This window comes from Bufo bufo, chromosome 5, assembly GCF_905171765.1.
Source record: "Bufo bufo chromosome 5, aBufBuf1.1, whole genome shotgun sequence".
Taxonomy (NCBI): domain Eukaryota; kingdom Metazoa; phylum Chordata; class Amphibia; order Anura; family Bufonidae; genus Bufo; species Bufo bufo.
In genome coordinates this window covers 33,085,670-33,106,593 of record NC_053393.1, presented here as the reverse complement: position 1 = coordinate 33,106,593, position 20,924 = coordinate 33,085,670, and the positions used below count along the sequence as shown (strand labels likewise).

At 45.9% G+C, this 20,924-nt stretch overlaps 1 long non-coding RNA gene across 1 annotated transcript; it reads left to right on the top strand.

Moving 5' to 3' along the window:
- Positions 1–7,818: 7,818 nt before the first annotated feature.
- Positions 7,819–10,900, top strand: LOC121000996. Its single transcript, XR_005778950.1, has 3 exons — positions 7,819–7,874; positions 8,610–8,876; positions 10,811–10,900. It is a non-coding gene; the product is annotated as an uncharacterized LOC121000996 (long non-coding RNA).
- The last annotated feature ends 10,024 nt before the right edge of the window (positions 10,901–20,924 follow it).

Here is a 20,924-nt window from a genome sequence, read left to right as displayed (position 1 = left end):
GAAGGCACCGTCACTGCAGCCTTCTCTCTGCTCACCAAGCACAGCACCATATATTGTATAGTGGCCTCACTTGGTATTGCAAATCAGCCCTATTCACATCAATGGGGCTGAGCTGCGCCTAGGCCATGTGACCGATGAAAGTGATGTCACTGACCTAGGTCAAGCTAAGAGAAGGCCGCGGCGCTTCTCAAACAGCTGATCACTGGGGGTCCCAGGTGTCGGACCCCCACTGATCAGATACTGATATAGCTTCAAATCTCTGCAAATCCACCCTGAGATTGGGATAGCCATTCATTCCTTGTAATAGCCTAAAAAGTTCAGTGTTTTTGTGAGAAAAGGGGAGAGAGAGAGAGTTTATTAGGCACTTGCAATGCAGGTCAAATTCATTTGGACTTGGATGAATAATTCTGCCGTGTCAGGCCTTAATAGAATTTTAAACATTTCGCTCATCTTTAGTAATGATACAGTTGTAGCATTCCTTAATTTGACTTTTAGGGTATGTTCACGCAACGGATTTTGAAAATCTATTTACAAAATTCAGCACAGAATCTGAATGTTTTTTTTTTTCCCAGCATGTTTTTTTGAAAGTTTTTTTTTCAGTTGACTACAGAGCTACCTGTACTGCCCTGATGGCAGCTCTGGCCCTACAAATCTAGAATACCCAGGAGAGTGAGGATTTATGTAATATCCTATTGTAGCGGGATTAGCTCACAGGACCGCCGTCTCCTGGGATAGACAGGCGCTATAGGCACATAAAACACAGTCCAGTCCAAGCAAGTATGGTGCAACTGGCCTCAGCCAGTTTTATTGATTTTTGCAGAAAAAGAATTAAACAAAACAGTTCAAAACAAATGAAATACCTGGCCGTCTGGCCACTACTTCTAGACAGGCAGTAGTCCCTAACTACATGAAACTGAGCCTTGTGCCCAGCTCCATCAACAAAACACACTGTTGTTTTCCACTCACCCAGCAGGGTTCTTCCCAGGAGCAGAGAGATCAGCTAGTGAGCTGTTTGCCCTTTTATAGCACACTCAGGTTCCAAGGTGATTAGCCACAGTTACCCTGAATACCTGGAGTGGCTAATTGGAGCAGGGACCCACCCAACTCTCCCTGCTCCAAGCAGCCAGGCCCTTCTAACCAGGTTTTATAACAAAACCCTTGCAAAGAGAAAACCTAGTTTTCCTTGCTGTCAATTCCCTGGCTGCTTTTTTAGAACGTATAGGACAGGAACCTAGGTGAAATGTAGACTCCTTCTACCACTTTCCCCCTGGTCCTGTCACATATCCTCCCCCCCTGTTTCGACCTTGGGGTAGGAACACTCTGTGCCCTTAAACAGTACATCCTGGACAGGGCATCGGCGTTTCCAAGCTGACGCCCGGGCCTATGTTCAACTGTAAAACTATAATCTTGAAGAGACATGAACCATCGGGTCACTCGCCTGTTTTTCTCACGGTTTTGGCACATCCATTTAAGGGGGGCATGGTCAGTTACCAGTTTGAATGTTCTCCCTACCAAATAATACCTGAGAGCTTCTATCGCCCACTTAACTGCCAAACACTCCTTTTCTACAATGGAGTATTTCTTTTCATGTTCATTTAACTTTTTACTCAAGTACACTACAGGATGCTCTTCCCCAGCCCTTACTTGCGACAACACAGCCCCTATACCAACATCCGAGGCATCTGTTTGCACAATGAACTCCTTTTTAAAATCTGGTGTGACTAACACTGGGTGGGCACATAGAGCCTGCTTCAGGTTCTGAAAGGCCTGTTCCGCTTCCGTGGTCCATTTGACCATGGTTGAATCCTTCCCTTTTGTAAGGTCTGTTAAAGGGCTCGCAATGCTGGCAAAATTTTCAATAAAACGCCTATAATAACCAGTTAAACCTAGGAATGCTCTGACTTGTTTTTTGTTCAAAGGCCTTGGCCAGCTCTGGATGGCTTCCACTTTGTTTATTTGAGGTTTTATAACTCCTCGCCCAATCATGTACCCCAAGTACTTTGCCTCTTCTTGCCCAATGGCACATTTTTTGGGATTCGCTGTCAACCCTGCTTCCCTAATAGAATTCAGGACAGCTTCTACCCTGGGTAGATGACTTTCCCAATCCGTGCTATGGATTATCACATCGTCTAAATAGGCAGCTGCGTATCTACAATGTGGTCTTAAAATTTTGTCCATCATCCTCTGAAATGTGGCCGGGGCCCCATGCAAACCAAAGGGAAGGACTACATACTGAAAATGGCCATCAGGGACACTAAAAGCAGTTTTTTCTTTGGCCCCCTCAGTCAACGGTACTTGCCAGTAACCTTTTGTAAGATCTAATGTGGTAAAGAACCTAGCATTTCCAAGCCTATCAATCAGCTCATCCACTCGAGGCATTGGGTAAGCATCAAACTTTGAGACAGTGTTCAGTTTCCTGAAGTCATTACAGAAACGTATGGTGCCATCAGGTTTGGGAACCAAGACTATAGGACTAGACCAGTCACTATGGGACTCCTCTATAACCCCTAACTGAAGCATTGTTTGGACTTCTTGGGAGACAGCTTTACGTCTAGCCTCAGGTATTCTATAAGGCTTTTGGTTGACTCTGACCCCTGCTTCGGTTACAATATCATGTTTAATTATATCTGTTCGACCAGGTAGCTCAGAAAATACATCTTTATTTTTCTGTACAAACTCCTTTGCCTCTTGGGTTTGAGATCCCGACAAAGTGTCTGCAATTTTTACCTCTGGTATCTCAACGCTACATTCCTTTTTCCCACTGCTGTAAGCTGCTAACACCTCTCGGTCCTTCCAGGGTTTGATTAGGTTCACATGATAAATTTGGTAGGGCTTACGTCTACCTGGTTGGTGAACCCGGTAATTCACCTCTCCGACCTTCTCAACTATTTCATAAGGTCCTTGCCATTTGGCCAAAAATTTACTTTCTACTGTGGGGACAAGGATTAATACCCTATCCCCAGGGTTGAAGTTTCTTACTTTAGCCGACCTGTTGTAAACCCGGGACTGACTCTCCTGGGCCTGCAGCAAGTGTTCTTTTACAATGGGCATTACTTTTCCAATCCTTTCCTGCATTTGGGACAAGTGTTCAATCACACTTTTGTAGGGTGTAGCCTCACTCTCCCAGGTCTCTTTGGCAATATCCAAAAGACCCCGAGGGTGCCGACCATACACTAACTCGAACGGAGAAAATCCGGTAGATGCTTGAGGCACCTCCCGTACAGAAAACATAAGATATGGTAAAAGACAATCCCAGTCTTTCCCATCCTGTGCCACCACTTTTCTGAGCATCCCTTTTAAGGTTTTGTTGAACCTTTCGACTAATCCATCCGTTTGGGGGTGATAAACTGAGGTACGCAAGTGAGTTATTTTCAACAGTTTACACAACTCTTTTGTAACCTTTGACATAAAGGGCGTCCCCTGGTCAGTGAGTACTTCTTTAGGTATGCCCACTCTAGTAAACATCTGGAACAACTCCTTGGCTATCACTTTTGCAGAGGTTTTCCTTAGAGGTATTGCTTCAGGATAGCGGGTAGCATAATCAAGGACAACCAAAATGTATTGGTGACCTCTGGCAGACTTAACAAGAGGTCCAACCAAATCCATTGCAATCCTCTCAAAGGGAGTTTCAATAATCGGGAGTGGCACTAACGGACTCCTAAAGGTCGCTACCGGGTTGTGTAATTGACACTCTGGGCATGAATCACAGTATTCTTTTATCTCTTTATGTACCCCGGGCCAATAAAACCTCTGCAAAATCCGGTCTTTGGTTTTTCCATAAGCCAAGTGCCCTCCTAGCACATGTGAATGGGCTAGATCCATCACCTTTTGGCGATGCGATTTTGGGACCACAAGTTGCTCCACAACTTGTCCATTTTGCTCATCAACTCTATATAAGAGTTCATTCTCTATAGAAAAATGGGGAAATATTTTCTCTACCCCAGTATCTTGAGGTACCCCATTGACCACTTTCACATTTTGCCATGCGTGGATTAATGTAGGGTCCCTGAGTTGAGCTGTCCCAAAGTTATCATTGGAGACTGGCAAGTCAGGGAGACCAATTTCCGGGACATCATCAGTATCACCTGCAAGCACTGCTAAGGGAAAATTCTCGGTTTCACTCTGGGTCACCCCTACTGTTTGCACATTTTCAGTCTCAGCCAGGGGAATGGGATCTACAGCAGACCCACTTAAACACTTATCAAGCATATTCCACATTTTTCAAAACAGAGGAAAATCACACCCCACAATGACAGTATGCAACAGACTGTTTACAACCCCCACTTCATGGGTTACTTTCCCGCACGGGGTTTCAAAAGAGACTATAGCAGCGGGGTACTCTTTTGTATCCCCATGTATGCAGATGACCCCCATCTGTCTCTTTTGCAGCTTCCTAGTGTCCACCAGGCTGCCATGCACAAGAGTCACTAGACTACCAGAGTCCAACAGAGCTTGAACTGAGTGTCCCTCAATCACCAAGCTGCAAGTTTGTCGCTCCATATCTGGGGTCGGCAAGGCAGAGTAGGCAAGTCCCGCAAACAATGACCTCCTCCGCCCACTGTCACACTCCATAGGCTCATCAGCCAAAGGACAGTTGGCAGCCACGTGGCCCAGTCCTTGACATCGCCAGCAAACAATGTTTTTGATCGCCCAAGGCTGTCTAGGGCTAACTGGCTTAAGAGGTCTGGCTAATAGGTCAGTCTCAGTTCCTACTTTACGGCCCTCCCTCGCCCCCTTTAGATTAGGAACAGTCTTACCGCGATCAGTAGACTTCTGGCTCCCTGGGGCCGGCCAAGTAGGAGAGAGGTCTTGGAGATACTCCTCTGTGTTCAGATACCGCTCCACTAGGGCGACGAGTTGATCCACATCCCTGGGGTCTGCTTGTCCCACACAGCGCTGTATCCGAACTGGTAGAGCACGAACAAACCGGTCCAGGACCACTCTTTCCACCACCTGAGTGGCTGTAGATACCTCTGGCTGTAGCCATTTTTTAGCCAGGTGAAAAAGATCATACATTTGCGACCTCGCTGGTTTATCCAATTGGAAAGTCCAGTTGTGAACCCGCTGGGCTCTGACTGCAGATGTTACACCCAAGCGAGCGAGAATTTCTGCTTTCAGTTTTGGGTACTGTCTGGCATCCTGCTCACTCAAATCATAGTAGGCTTTCTGTGGCTCCCCACTCAGAAAAGGAGCAAGGGTGTCTACCCACTGTTCGGCTGGGAGTTTCTCTCTTTCAGCGGCTCTTTCAAAAATGGTGAGGTAGGTCTCCACATCATCCCCTGCTACATATTTTTTGAAGGGAAGCTTTCACTCTCCTCCCCACAGAGATGGATTCCTCCTGGACATGGGGCCTTTCAGCCAGCACCGCTATCTGCTCCACCAGACTTTTATTAAGCGATTGCTGTTCTCTGAAACCAGCTTGCGTAGTCTCTATGAACAACCGATTGGTTTCCTGCTGGTTAGCATTCGCCTTTTGGAGCTGTATGTTAGCCTGGATCAGCTGTTTCAGCACTTCCTCCATATCTGCACTGTTTGTTTTTTTCAGAACAGCAGACTTAACCCAGGACATAAAACTTGCTGGATTTTTGTGCCCGCATCCTCCACCATATGTAGCGGGATTAGCTCACAGGACCCCCGTCTCCTGGGATAGACGGGCGCTATAGGCACATAAAACACAGTCCAGTCCAAGCAAGTATGGTGCAACTGGCCTCAGCCAGTTTTATTGATTTTTGCAGAAAAAGAATTAAACAAAACAGTTCAAAACAAATGGAATACCTGGCCGTCTGGCCACTACTTCTAAACAGGCAGTAGTCCCTAACTACATGAAACTGAGCCTTGTGCCCAGCTCCATCAACAAAACACACTGTTGTTTTCACTCACCCAGCAGGGTTCTTCCCAGGAGCAGAGAGATCAGCTAGTGAGCTGTTTGCCCTTTTATAGCACACTCAGGTTCCAAGGTGATTAGCCACAGTTACCCTGAATACCTGGAGTGGCTAATTGGAGCAGGGACCCACCCAACTCTCCCTGCTCCAAGCAGCCAGGCCCTTCTAACCAGGTTTTATAACAAAACCCTTGCAAAGAGAAAACCTAGTTTTCCTTGCTGTCAATTCCCTGGCTGCTTTTTTAGAACGTATAGGACAGGAACCTAGGTGAAATGTAGACTCCTTCTACCACTTTCCCCCTGGTCCTGTCACACTATATATCACATGATCAGGGCCTGCGTCAGCACCCGGCATACCCGGGCAAGTGTAGGGGCCCACTGCTCCTGGGGTGGCCCACTGCGCTGCTATGAGCGCTTCCATCAATACAGATGGAAGCACTCATTGCTGGAGCGCAGGGAGCTGCAGTCCTGTCACTTACGCAGCTTCAGACTGGAGCAAGGGAGCATCCTCTGGTGTGCCCTCTGATAGTCACATGAGGCTGGCTGCTGCTGTCCCCCTTACAAGCTCCTGTGCTGCAGAGCTTCAGACATGCCCCCTCTTCACTCCAGCAGAGAAGACATGTTGCCTTACCAGCTTCTGACACGCCCCCTGTACACAGGACCTGCTGCCTGAGGAGGAGAGCTGCTTGACCTGTGAGTGAGTCTGCACTGTGACTGTCTATTCTCTGTGACTGTCTCTTCTCTGTGGGACAGGAGGGGGGGGGGTGGATGTCAGGGAACTCTTCAAGCTGCTGCTGGATGCTGTAGTAGAGCAGCAGCTTCAATGCTATTTAGTTGTTTTACTGTCTCATTAAGCAGTTTGCCTCCATGACACCTCCCCCTGCCCCCATATCCTGTCCTATCTCATCCTCATGGAGCACCTGTTGTCTCCTTTCCTCCTTCATGTATCCAGAGCTCCTGTTCCACCCTCCTATCTCCTATTGCTGCCATGCACAGACCTCCTGCCACTACTTCTTGTATGAATCCCCCTCAGAGCCCCTTCCACCTACTTGCTGTGTCCACACCTCTTGTCCATCCAGGGCCCCAGGCCCCTGTCTCACTCCTCTGTCTCTTATTATGGTGGTGTCTAAACCGCATTCACCATAAGGACCCTCTAACGTCTCAGGATCATGTGACTGTACCCCCCACCCCGTACTGTGACCCCTTATTCCCTGCATTGTGCCCTCTTACCATACCCTGTGCAGTGCCCCTAGTCATTCCCTGTACTGTGCCCTCTTATACCCTTTTATCCAGTCACTGTATGGCAGTGTTATCCGGTGACTGTATAGAGGTGTTATCCGGTCACTGTATGGCGGTGTTATCCGGTAGGGCTAATATTGTTATAGTATATAGATTCTAGTGTATTATACTGTGCCCTGTATTTCCCAATAGATAAATGATCCTTGGGTCACACAGTCCTCACCCCTGACCACCAGGACCAGGCTGTGCTCTATCAGTACATGGCGGCCTCCCCTCTCCGTCACGCTGATCCGCTGTGTACTGGTGCTTATTCTGACACTAAGGCTGGGTTCACATCACATTTTTGGCATCCGTTTAATGTATACCAAAAATGTATACATTAACATATGCCTCAGACTGATGCCGTACAGGGGCGGCCGTTAACCTTACGTTAACGTATGTATTTTTTACTGGACTCTGCAGGATATAAAAACGTGGCGTGCTGCACATTTGTATACATCAAACTGATAGGGAAAACGTGATGTGAACCCTCGGGGGGGTGGGGGGGTTGGCAGTTGTACTAAAATTTGCTGTGGGGCCCAGTCAGTTCTAGCTACATCACTGCACAGCTCCTTCTCTCCTCCAGGCCCGGCCCAGCGGTGACGTCATGAAGTGTGTCTCACTGCTGCAGCGGGCCGGAGGAGAGAAGGAGCGCAGGGAGATGAGGTTAGTTAATGACAGGACTGCCGGCTCTCCTGCGCTCCAGCAATGATAGGTGTGTGAGGGGGCCACTGGGGGGGTCATTACACTGTGAGGGCCCCTTACACAGTATAATGACCCCCAGTGCCCCTACATTTAGTATAAGGATCCCTAATGAGCCTCCATTCAGTATAATGACCCCAAGAGCCCCCATTCAATATAATGATCACCAGTGACCGCTAGTGGTCATTATACTGTATGGGAGCCATTAGGGGTCATTATACGGTGTGGGAGCCACAGGGGGACAAGTAAATGTAAAAAAATGCCTCAAGGGGGCCCACTGGGATTTATCTACCAAGGGCCCACATGAACCTGGAGCCGACCCTGCACATGATTATAACCCAATATATTCCTACAGAATATTCCACATATCCCCATATTCCATCCCTATTGTTTTGCACCTGAATTCCTCCAGTAAAGAAGCACACTGGTTTACTGCAGACCCTGACTCTCTGGACTTGTTCCCCATTGGGGTGCACCACGCTTTACCACCCCTTCTGGAGAGCAGCAACACGTGGGGACACCTCGATGGGGTATTCTTCAGTTGCATTTGTGTTTGAGAAGTCCACAATCACTCCTTCTCTTTCATTAACTGCTCATTTGAGTAAATTTATAATATTTCAATTCTCCACCGAGGTGATTAGCAGCCCTTAATTTGACTATTCTATGCTCATTACAATGTATTAGCGCATATCATCCTGATTTGGGGAAAAAAAGCGAGAACAAAATGTAGTATTTGTGTGACTTACAGGCTGTCCTGGATTCTTCCCATAGAGACAGCCCCTGGTGGGATCATTACCAAGTGGTCAACAGGACACATTTGGTCACTTGTCCATAGGAAAATGGTGTGGTGGCTGCATTTGCCGGATCAACCACGGCTCAGCTGACACATTGAGGTGTATCATCACTGCTTGATGGCCGCAGGTCTACCGTCCAATGCTCACATTATTTCACTGCTCATCATTTCGTGGGATCCTAGAAACCCTCCAGTTGAAAACGGTCTCTTAGGTCACTTTTGGTAAGCTATTGCATCAACCTTCTGCATTGTAATGACTGCACAGTACACGGCATCTACACTTTTCTAACCATCTTCTCCTGCTCCAATGCATCCAGAATGTTAAACTGAAACAACTTTGCAAATGCTCCTAAGAATCTCCTGCTTTATGTTTACAGCTCTGAGGCTGATCTCCATGGTTACAGACTACAAACAAACCCTGAGTAGTCTGACTCTGGCAGTCTACACGATGACCATAGAAGAGATTGGAGTCTCCGCTGTTTTTACTCCTGATTAGTAAATTTCTTAACATTCAATTTGGGTCCAATTTCGCAGAATCTACTGTTTGATTTGATTCGGATTTGAATTGAAAGTGCTCCAACTGCCTAGAAAAATCTGCTTCTCACCTTCCCACTCTTTTTCTCTCTTTATGTATCTCTCTCTAGCTCTCTACCCTCTCTCTCGCTCTGTCTCTCCCTCCTTCCTATGACCTCAAAAATCGAATATCCTGAAAATCTCTCCCTCTCTCTCTCCCTTCTCACTAAATCTCTTTTACACTCTCTCTTGTGCTATTTTTCTCTGTCTTCCTCCCCCATTACTCCCCCCTCTCTCACTCTTTTTCTCCTCCCTCTCTCTCTCTCTCTCTCTCTCTATATATATATATATATATATATATATATATATATCTCCCTCTTTCTTTCACTCTTCATCCCTCTCTTACACACTCTCTCTCTCTATATATATATATATATCTCCCCCTCTCCCTCTTTCTTTCACTCTTCATCCCTCTCTTACACACTCTCTCTCACTCTCTCTCTCTCTATATATATATATATATATATCTCCCCCTCTCCCTCTTTCTTTCACTCTTCATCCCTCTCTTACACACTCTCTCTCACTCTCTCTCTCTCTATATATATATATATATATATCTCCCCCTCTCCCTCTTTCTTTCACTCTTCATCCCTCTCTTACACTCTCTCTCTATATATATATATATATCTCCCCCTCTCCCTCTTTCTTTCACTCTTCATCCCTCTCTTACACTCTCTCTCTATATATATATATATATATCTCCCCCTCTCCCTCTTTCTTTCACTCTTCATCCCTCTCTTACACTCTCTCTCTATATATATATATATATATCTCCCCCTCTCCCTCTTTCTTTCACTCTTCATCCCTCTCTTACACTCTCTCTCTATATATATATATATATATATCTCCCCCTCTCCCTCTTTCTTTCACTCTTCATCCCTCTCTTACACTCTCTCTCTCTCTCTATATATATATATATATATATATATATATATATATCTCCCTCTTTCTTTCACTCTTCATCCCTCTCTTACACTCTCTCTCTATATATATATATATATCTCCCCCTCTCCCTCTTTCTTTCACTCTTCATCCCTCTCTTACACTCTCTCTCTATATATATATATATATATATATATCTCCCTCTTTCTTTCACTCTTCATCCCTCTCTCTCTCTCTCTCTCTATATATATATATATATCTCCCCCTCTCCCTCTTTCTTTCACTCTTCATCCCTCTCTTACACTCTCTCTCTATATATATATATATATATATATATATCTCCCTCTTTCTTTCACTCTTCATCCCTCTCTTACACTCTCTCTCTATATATATATATATATCTCCCCCTCTCCCTCTTTCTTTCACTCTTCATCCCTCTCTTACACTCTCTCTCTATATATATATATATATATATATATATATATCTCCCTCTTTCTTTCACTCTTCATCCCTCTCTTACACACTTTCTCTCACTCTCTCTCTCGCGCTTTCTATTTCGGTCTTTTCTTCTTTCTCCAAAATTTGTGATTTTTGGTTCCAACTGCCATGTCATTGTGAGGCGCAGAATAAGTGAGCGGACGGTTTCTACATGTGTATGAAGGAGGAGGAGGAGTGATGGTGTTTTTTTTTTTTTTTTTAAGTGACACTGTGGATGATTTATTGAAAATTCAAGGCACACTTGACCAGCATGGCTACTACAGCATTAATGAGACACACCATCCCATCTGGTTTGTGCTTAATGGGACATCAGATGACATGGTCTCCACCATCACCCAGTTTTAACCCAGTTGAGATGATTTGGGATGAAATGGACCACAGAATGAAGGAAAAGCAGACAACAAGTGCTCAGCTCCTCTAAGAAGTCCTTCAAGACTGTTGGAAAACCATTTCAGATGACCTCATGAAGCTCAAAATAGTAGTAATCCGGCCAGCACCCGGTCCGTGGTAGATGTTGCTGCGGGAAGGAGCGAACCCCAAAATCAAGTAAAGAAGAAGAATCCTGGCAATCGTAGCTTGCTTCAAAACTTGTGCTTTAATTATCTTCTACACAGTACATCGTGTATGCAAAGATGTGTTTCGGCTAATGTGCCTTCAGGCTTCGTCCTTGTACACACGATGTACTGTGTGGAAGATATTTAAAGCACAAATTTTGAAGCCAGCTATGATTGCCAGGATTCTTCTTCTATACCTTATGAAACTGAAACTTTTATGTCATCAATATGAATCTACAAGATGTAAAATTAAATAAAAAAAATGGAATGAAAAGGTATGTCCAAGCTTTTGACTGAAATTGTAGACCAGCCAATGGACGCACACAGCCGATTGTACATCTCTGTACTAAAGGGGCGATGAGTCAAGATGTACTCCATGTTCTCCATCATGTCACCAGCAGAATAGTGAGTGCAGCTCTGGAGTATAATAAAGAATTTAACTCAGGATCAGTACAGGATAAGTAATGTAATGTATGTACACAGTGACTCCACCAGCAGAATAGTGAGTGCAGCTCTGTAGTATAATACAGGATGTAACTCAGGATCAGTACAGGATAAGTAATGTAATGTATGTACACAGTGACTGCACCAGCAGAATAGTGAGTGCAGCTCTGGAGTATAATACAGGATGTAACTCAGGATCAGTACAGGATGAGTAATGTAATGTATGTACACAGAGACTCCACCAGCAGAATAGTGAGTGCAGCTCTGGAGAGTAATACAGGATGTAACTCAGGATCAGTACAGGATAAGTAATGTAATGTATGTACACAGTGACTGCACCAGCAGAGAAGTGAGTACAGCTCTGGAGTATAATACAGGATGTAACTCAGGATCAGTACAGGATGAGTAATGTAATGTATGTACACAGAGACTCCACCAGCAGAATAGTGAGTGCAGCTCTGGAGTATAATACAGGATGTAACTCAGGACCAGTACAGGATAAGTAATGTAATGTATGTACACAGTGACTGCACCAGCAGAATAGTGAGTGCAGCTCTGGAGTATAATACAGGATGTAACTCAGGACCAGTACAGGATAAGTAATGTAATGTACAGTAGGTGAACCCGATTTTGTGTCAATCTCGCTCTCTTTCTCGGCGAGTTTGAGCACCTACGAGCCCCATCGCGGGAGCCAGCGCCGAGCTGGCTTGCCGCGATGGAGACAGAGCCGTCATAGAAGCGACGGGAGATCCGACTTGGATTCCCGCCAATTCTACACGTGTGCGGCGTTTGTTATGAATCCTGAGGGGGAAGTCCCTGCCGGATTTTAAATAAAAATCCGGCATGGGTCCCCCCCTCAGGAGCATACCGGGCCCTTAGGTCTGTTATGGGTTGTAAGGAGAGCCCCCCCTACGCCGAAAAAAACGGCGTAGGGGGTCCCCCTACAATCCATACCAGACCCGTATCCAAAGCACGCTACCCGGCCAGCCAGGAAGGGAGTGGGGACGAGCGAGCGCCCCCCCCCCCCCCCCCTCCTGAGCCGTACCAGGCTGCATGCCCTCAACATGGGGGGGTTGGGTGCTCTGGGGCAGGGGGCGCACTGCGGCCCCCCCACCTCAGAGCACCCTGTCCCCATGTTGATGAGGACAGGGCCCCTTCCCGACAACCCTGGCCGTTGGTTGTCGGGGTATGCGGGCGGGAGGCTTATCGGAATCTGGGAGCCCCCTTTAATAAGGGGGCCCCCAGATACCGGCCCCCCACCCTAAGTGAATGAGTATGGGGTACATCGTACCCCTACCCATTCACCTGCAAGAAAAGTGGTAAAAACACAAATAAACCACACAGTGTATTAAAATATTTTATTTTTCTGCTCCGGAGGCCGCCCCCTGTCTTCTTTATTAGCTCTTTTACCAGGGGGGGCTCTTCTTCTTCCGCTATCCCGACGGGTCTTCTCCGCTATCCGGGGGGTCTTCTCAACTCTCCGGGGTTCTCCTTCTGTCTTCGCCGCTCTCCGTTGTTGACTCGGCGCACCCCGGTTCTTCGTCTCGCGAGATCTCGGATTTTAGCGAGACGAAGAACCGGGGTGCGCCGAGTCAACAACGGAGAGCGGCGAAGACAGAAGGAGAACCCCGGTTCTTCGTCTCGCTAAATTTTTATTTAAAATCCGAGATCTCGCGAGACGAAGAACCGGGGTGCGCCGAGTCAACAACGGAGAGCGGAGAAGACAGAAGGAGAACCCCGGAGAGTTGAGAAGACCCCCCGGATAGTGGAGAAGACCCGTCGGGATAGCGGAAGAAGAAGAGCCCCCCCCTGGTAAAAGAGCTAATAAAGAAGACAGGGGGCGGCCTCCGGAGCAGAAAAATAAAATATTTTAATACACTGTGTGGTTTATTTGTGTTTTTACCACTTTTCTTGCAGGTGAATGGGTAGGGGTACGATGTACCCCATACTCATTCACTTAGGGTGGGGGGCCGGTATCTGGGGGCCCCCTTATTAAAGGGGGCTCCCAGATTCCGATAAGCCTCCCGCCCGCATACCCCGACAACCAACGGCCAGGGTTGTCGGGAAGGGGCCCTGTCCTCATCAACATGGGGACAGGGTGCTCTGAGGTGGGGGGGCCGCAGTGCGCCCCCTGCCCCAGAGCACCCAACCCCCCCATGTTGAGGGCATGCAGCCTGGTACGGCTCAGGAGGGGGGGGGGGGGCGCTCGCTCGTCCCCACTCCCTTCCTGGCTGGCCGGGTAGCGTGCTTTGGATACGGGTCTGGTATGGATTGTAGGGGGACCCCCTACGCCGTTTTTTTCGGCGTAGGGGGGGCTCTCCTTACAACCCATAACAGACCTAAGGGCCCGGTATGCTCCTGAGGTGGGGACCCATGCCGGATTTTTTTTTAAAATCCGGCGGGGACTTCCCCCTCAGGATTCATAACAAACGCCGCACACGTGTAGAATTGGCGGGAATCCAAGTCGGATCTCCCATCGCTTCTATGACGCGCTTGCTGGGATGTGAGTGCGAGATCTCGGCACCATGTCACCGAGTATCAGCGTGACGCTGTCGTGCTAAAAGCACAATATCACAAACACCTACTCATGTATGTACACAGTGACTGCACCAGCAGAATAGTGAGTGCAGCTCTGGAGTATAATACAGAATGTAACTCAGGATAAGTAATGTAATGTATGTACACAGTGACTGCACCAGCAGAATAGTGAGTGCAGCTCTGGAGTATAATACAGGATGTAACTCAGGATCAGTACAGGATAAGTAATGTAATGTATGTGCACAGTGACTGCACCAGCAGAATAGTGAGTGCAGCTCTGGAGTATAATAAAGAATTTAACTCAGGATCAGTACAGGATAAGTAATGTAATGTATGTACACAGTGACTCCACCAGCAGAATAGTGAGTGCAGCTCTGTAGTATAATACAGGATGTAACTCAGGATCAGTACAGGATAAGTAATGTAATGTATATACACAGTGACTCCACCAGCAGAATAGTGAGTACAGCTCTGGAGTATAATACAGGATGTAACTCAGGATCAGTACAGGATGAGTAATGTAATGTATGTACACAGAGACTCCACCAGCAGAATAGTGAGTGCAGCTCTGTAGTATAATACAGGATGTAACTCAGGACCAGTACAGGATAAGTAATGTAATGTATGTACACAGTGACATCACCAGCAGAATAGTGAGTGCAGCTCTGGAGTATAATACAGGATGTAACTCAGGACTAGTACAGGATAAGTAATGTAATGTATGTACACAGTGACTGCACCAGCAGAATAGTGAGTGCAGCTCTGGAGTATAATACAGAATGTAACTCAGGATAAGTAATGTAATGTATGTACACAGTGACTGCACCAGCAGAATAGTGAGTGCAGCTCTGGAGTATAATACAGGATGTAACTCAGGATCAGTACAGGATAAGTAATGTAATGTATGTACACAGTGACTGCACCAGCAGAATAGTGAGTGCAGCTCTGGAGTATAATACAGAATGTAACTCAGGATAAGTAATGTAATGTATGTACACAGTGACTGCACCAGCAGAACAGTGAGTGCAGCTCTGGAGTATAATACAGGATGTAACTCAGGACCAGTACAGGATAAGTAATGTAATGTATGTACACAGTGACTGCACCAGCAGAATAGTGAGTGCAGCTCTGGAGTATAATACAGAATGTAACTCAGGATAAGTAATGTAATGTATGTACACAGTGACTGCACCAGCAGAATAGTGAGTGCAGCTCTGGAGTATAATACAGGATGTAACTCAGGATCAGTACAGGATAAGTAATGTAATGTATGTGCACAGTGACTGCACCAGCAGAATAGTGAGTGCAGCTCTGGAGTATAATAAAGAATTTAACTCAGGATCAGTACAGGATAAGTAATGTAATGTATGTACACAGTGACTCCACCAGCAGAATAGTGAGTGCAGCTCTGTAGTATAATACAGGATGTAACTCAGGATCAGTACAGGATAAGTAATGTAATGTATGTACACAGTGACTGCACCAGCAGAGAAGTGAGTACAGCTCTGGAGTATAATACAGGATGTAACTCAGGATCAGTACAGGATGAGTAATGTAATGTATGTACACAGAGACTCCACCAGCAGAATAGTGAGTGCAGCTCTGTAGTATAATACAGGATGTAACTCAGGACCAGTACAGGATAAGTAATGTAATGTATGTACACAGTGACATCACCAGCAGAATAGTGAGTGCAGCTCTGGAGTATAATACAGGATGTAACTCAGGACTAGTACAGGATAAGTAATGTAATGTATGTACACAGTGACTGCACCAGCAGAATAGTGATTGCAGCTCTGGAGTATAATACAGGATGTAACCCAGGATCAGTACAGGATATGTAATGTATGTACACAGTGACTGCACCAGCAGAATAGTGAGTGCAGCTCTGGAGTATAATACAGAATGTAACTCAGGATCAGTACAGGATAAGTAATGTAATGTATGTACACAATGACTCCACCAGCAGAATAGTGAGTGCAGCTCTGGAGTATAATACAGGATGTAACTCAGGATCAGTACAGGAGAAGTAATGTAATGTATGTACACAGTGACTGCACCAGCAGAATAGTGAGTGCAGCTCTGGAGTATAATACAGGATGTAACTCAGGATCAGTACAGGATAAGTAATGTAATGTATGTGCACAGTGACTGCACCAGCAGAATAGTGAGTGCAGCTCTGGAGTATAATACAGGATGTAACTCAGGACCAGTACAGTATAAGTAATGTAATGTATGTACACAGTGACTGCACCAGCAGAATAGTGAGTGCAGCTCTGGAGTATAATACAGAATGTAACTCAGGATCAGTACAGGATAAGTAATGTATGTACACAGTGACTGCACCAGCAGAATAGTGAGTGCAGCTCTGGAGTATAATACAGGATGTAACTCAGGATCAGTACAGGATAAGTAATGTAATGTATGTGCACAGTGACTGCACCAGCAGAATAGTGAGTGCAGCTCTGGAGTATAATACAGGATGTAACTCAGGATCAGTACAGGATAAGTAATGTATGTACACAGTGACTCCACTAGCAGAATAGTATATAATATAAAGATAAATTATATATATATATATATATATATATACACTCACCTAAAGAATTATTAGTGCCCCCATACTAATACAGTGTTGGACCCCCTTTTGCCTTCAGAACTGCCTTAATTCTACGTGGCATTGATTCCACAAGGTGCTGATAGCATTCTTTAGAAATGTTGGCCCATATTGATAGGATAGCATCTTGCAGTTGATGGAGATTTGAGGGATGCACATCCAGGGCACGAAGCTCCCATTCCACCACATCCCAAAGATGCTCTATTGGGTTGAGATCTGGTGACTGTGGGGCCATTTTAGTACAGTGAACCCATTGTCATGTTCAAGAAACCAATGTGAAATGATTGGAGCTTTGTGACATGGTGCATTATCCTGCTGGAAGTAGCCATCAGAGGATGGGTACATGTTCTCATTCTGTTTACGCCAAATTCGGACTCTACCATTTGAAGGTCTCAACAGAAATCGAGACTCATCAGACCAGGCAACATTTTTCCAGTCTTCAACAGTCCAATTTTGGTGAGCTTGTGCAAATTGTAGCCTCTTTTTCCTATTTGTAGTGGAGATGAGTGGTACCTGGTGGGGTCTTCTGCTGTTGTAGCCCATCCGCCTCAAGGTTGTGCGTGTTGTGGCTTCACAAATGCTTTGCTGCATACCTCGGTTGTAACGAGTGGTTATTTCAGTCAACATTGCTCTTCTATCAGCTTGAATCAGTCGGCCCATTCTCCTCTGACCTCTAGCCTCCACAAGGCATTTTCGCCCACAGGACGGCCGCATACTGGATGTTTTTCCCTTTTCACACCATTCTTTGTAAACCCTAGAAATGGTTGTGCGTGAAAATCCCAGAAACTGAGCAGATTGTGAAATACTCAGACCGGCCCGTCTGGCACCAACAACCATGCCACGCTCAAAATTGCTTAAATCACCTTTCTTTCCCATTCTGACATTCAGTTTGGAGTTCAGGAGATTGTCTTGACCAGGACCACACCCCTAAATGCATTGAAGCAACTGCCATGTGATTGGTTGACTAGATAATTGCATTAATAAGAAATAGAACAGGTGTTCCTAATAATTCTTTAGGTGAGTGTATATATATATATATATATATATAAAATATTCAGTAGAAGTGATGGACGAACATCGGCTGGGACGGTTAGCGATTGCGATCAAATGTTCGTGAACCGCAAGTTCGTGGCGGGCCCCATTCACTTTAATGGCAGGCAAACCTGAAAAACCTTCAGCTCATATTTGTAGCCGCCAAATACTTAGTAGAAGTGCACAAATCATCCCACAACATGGACAATGACATACTCGGAGCCTAGAAAAATGTTATTTTAGGCCACAGGAGTACGAGCCTTAAAAATTAGGCATTCACCTGACATAAAAGTAATTGTGATTATGTGGCTCTAGGACATTATGCAGTCACTGAATAACAATTTTACTGTAGCCCACTTTTTTTTTGGGTGGCAACTGGTACATCACACCAGTAGAAATTATTTGTTCCAATAGCGTTTGTCCCTTTGTATAGCTGCGGTATCTCAGCAGAACCGCACACAACTGCTGCACAATACAAATGCACTATAATATACTTTCTATGTTAGAAACTAGAAAGTATATTATAAGTATATCACACCCCTCAGTATATCACACCTATTGATAGCACACCTAGAGTATACCAGTCCTTAAAAGGACTTTTGGGGCCCTATTAGCTAGCGTTTGGTGTCCCTAACAGCCTGTCCCTGCTCCACACAGCAACCTCTCCCTACACTGGCAAAAGACTGAATGTAAAATGATCGGGTTTAATTATAAGGTAGGGGGTACGTCCATGTGCTGAAATGTCTCAATTGGCTGTCCTGTACCACCTGATGGATGTGTCATGGGTCAAAGTTCTTCACAATGTAAAAGAATAGGGCGCCGGCGGACATCTCCATATGTTCACCTGTTCAGCGAACCGCGAAAGAGCAAAGTTCGCCGCAAAACGACCGCCGGGCGAACCGCAAGGCCATCTCTATTCAGTAGTGGACCTTATCGCATACAGTAAGAATAAAGCATTTGCCGCATTCTTTGATCTCTACGTTTTCTATAAACCTCTGCATATTTCACCATTGTTGTGATCTCGGGTTATACATATATCAATATACAGTGTATAAGCACGTTTGGTGTATAAGAAGTATTGTTAGTCAAGGTCATAAGTTGAGGGGTCATGACCTGACCAGCACGCGCCCTGAGCACCCAGCAGAGTCTCCCACATTGTTTAATGTACTGTGGAGCTGCTAAGAGCAAGTAACCTGACCTCTCGCTTCAATATTTCATACATGAGAATATGATTAATATTTGATTGGGTGTATTCTTACCTGGGGTCAGAGACAGCTGCATGCACTGTTCAATCTGCCGGAGTCCATTTTGAGCATCACCAGATAAATAACATCCTGTGCATTTTTTACAGTTCCCATTGTAAAGCTAAAAAAAAAAAAAAAATGTACAAAAAAAATTCTGTATATTTTAAAAATTCTTTTAATAAAAAATACTCTCAGAAATATATATGAGTAAGGGTCCATTCACACGTCCGCAAAATGGGTTCGCATCCGTTCCACAATTTTGCTTAACCGGTGTGGACGCATTCATATTCAATGGGGCCTGCAAAAGATGCGGACGGCACACTGTGTGCTGTCCACATCCGCACTTCCGTTCCGCGGCCCCTCAAAAAAATAGAACATGTCCTATTCTTGTCCACAGACACAGACAAGAAAAGGCATTTCTATTACAGTGCCGGCCAAGTGCGGTCTGCAAAATGCGGATCCCCCATGGCTGGTGTCCGTGTTTTGCGGATCTGCAATTTGTGGACCGCATAACAGTTGCGGACGTGTGAATGGACCCTAAGCCCAAGGTATTTAAATAGTATTGTAACGGTCACGTCCACACACACACAGGGGGAAGGATAGTGACCACTGCGCTCCACCCTCACCCCTGGCCCTGCCTACTTGCCTCACGAGTCCTGATGACAGGGGACAACTGGACGACAGTCCCTAACTTAGGATACGTGCAGGGAAGACAGACAAGACAAAATACGGAACATGAACGGACCGGGTCAGAACCAAGAGAGCTACGCAGTACAAAGGGTAGTTAAGCAAAGAATGGTCAGGAGAAGCCGGGGTCAAATACCAGGAGAGTAGAGAAGTACAAGAGGAGTCCTAAGAGAGTAGTCATGTGGGAGCCGAGGTCACAATACCAGGACGGATACGCAGTACAGGAGGAGCAGGCAAAGGATCGTTAGGGAACGGAATCAGGTGAGTCTTCAGTAGTCCAACAAATAGCCAGGAACCTAGAAATTAACAGGCAACCTGTGGCTAGCAGGCTGCCTGTATTTATAGTGGGGAGTGAGGATCATGTGACGTGGCCAGCATCACATGACCGACAGACCAACCAGTTGAGCACCGAGTGATCAGCTCGGCGCTCAAGGCAGACTTAGGAGCAGGGAGCCACCCAGCAGTAAAGCCGCCCTGGGAATGAGGTCAAACACAGATCCTCATTCCCAAAGCTAAGCAACAGGTCTGCGGGTAATGGGGGAACGAGTGCACCTTCGGAACCCCGTTACAGTACCCCCCCTTTTACGAGGGGCCATCGGACCCAAGACTTCAGGCGATGGCTTTTCAGGGTGTTCTAAATGAAATTTACGAAACCAGTCTAGGAGCATGAACCTCCCTGGCAGGTACCCAAGATCTCTCTTCAAGTCCATACTCCTTCCAGTGAATCAGGTACTGCAAGGAATTACGCACCTTCCTGACATCCACTATTTTAGACACGACATACTCGACAGCATCATTAACAAGAACCGGCGGAGGCGAGGCTTTCGATGGTACTACCGGTTCAAAATATTTTTTTAGTAGAGATTTATGGAACACATTATGAATGTGGAATGACTCGGGCAGCTACAACCTAAATGATACCGGGTTAATCACCTCCGTGATCTTATATGGTCCAATAAAGCGAGGAGCAAATTTTCTAGAAGGTACCTTGAGAAATAGATTCTTGGAGGACAACCATACTTTATCCCCAACCTGAAAGTTCACCCCCCTTGAACGTCTCCTATCGGCCTTGAGTTTTTGAGAACTTTGAGCCTTTTCTAGGTTTGATTGAACTCGGGCCCAAACTGTGCACAGTTGGGAGGAGAGTTTATCAGCTTTAGGGTTAGAGGAGGAGATGGACGACCCAGAATGAAAACGGGGA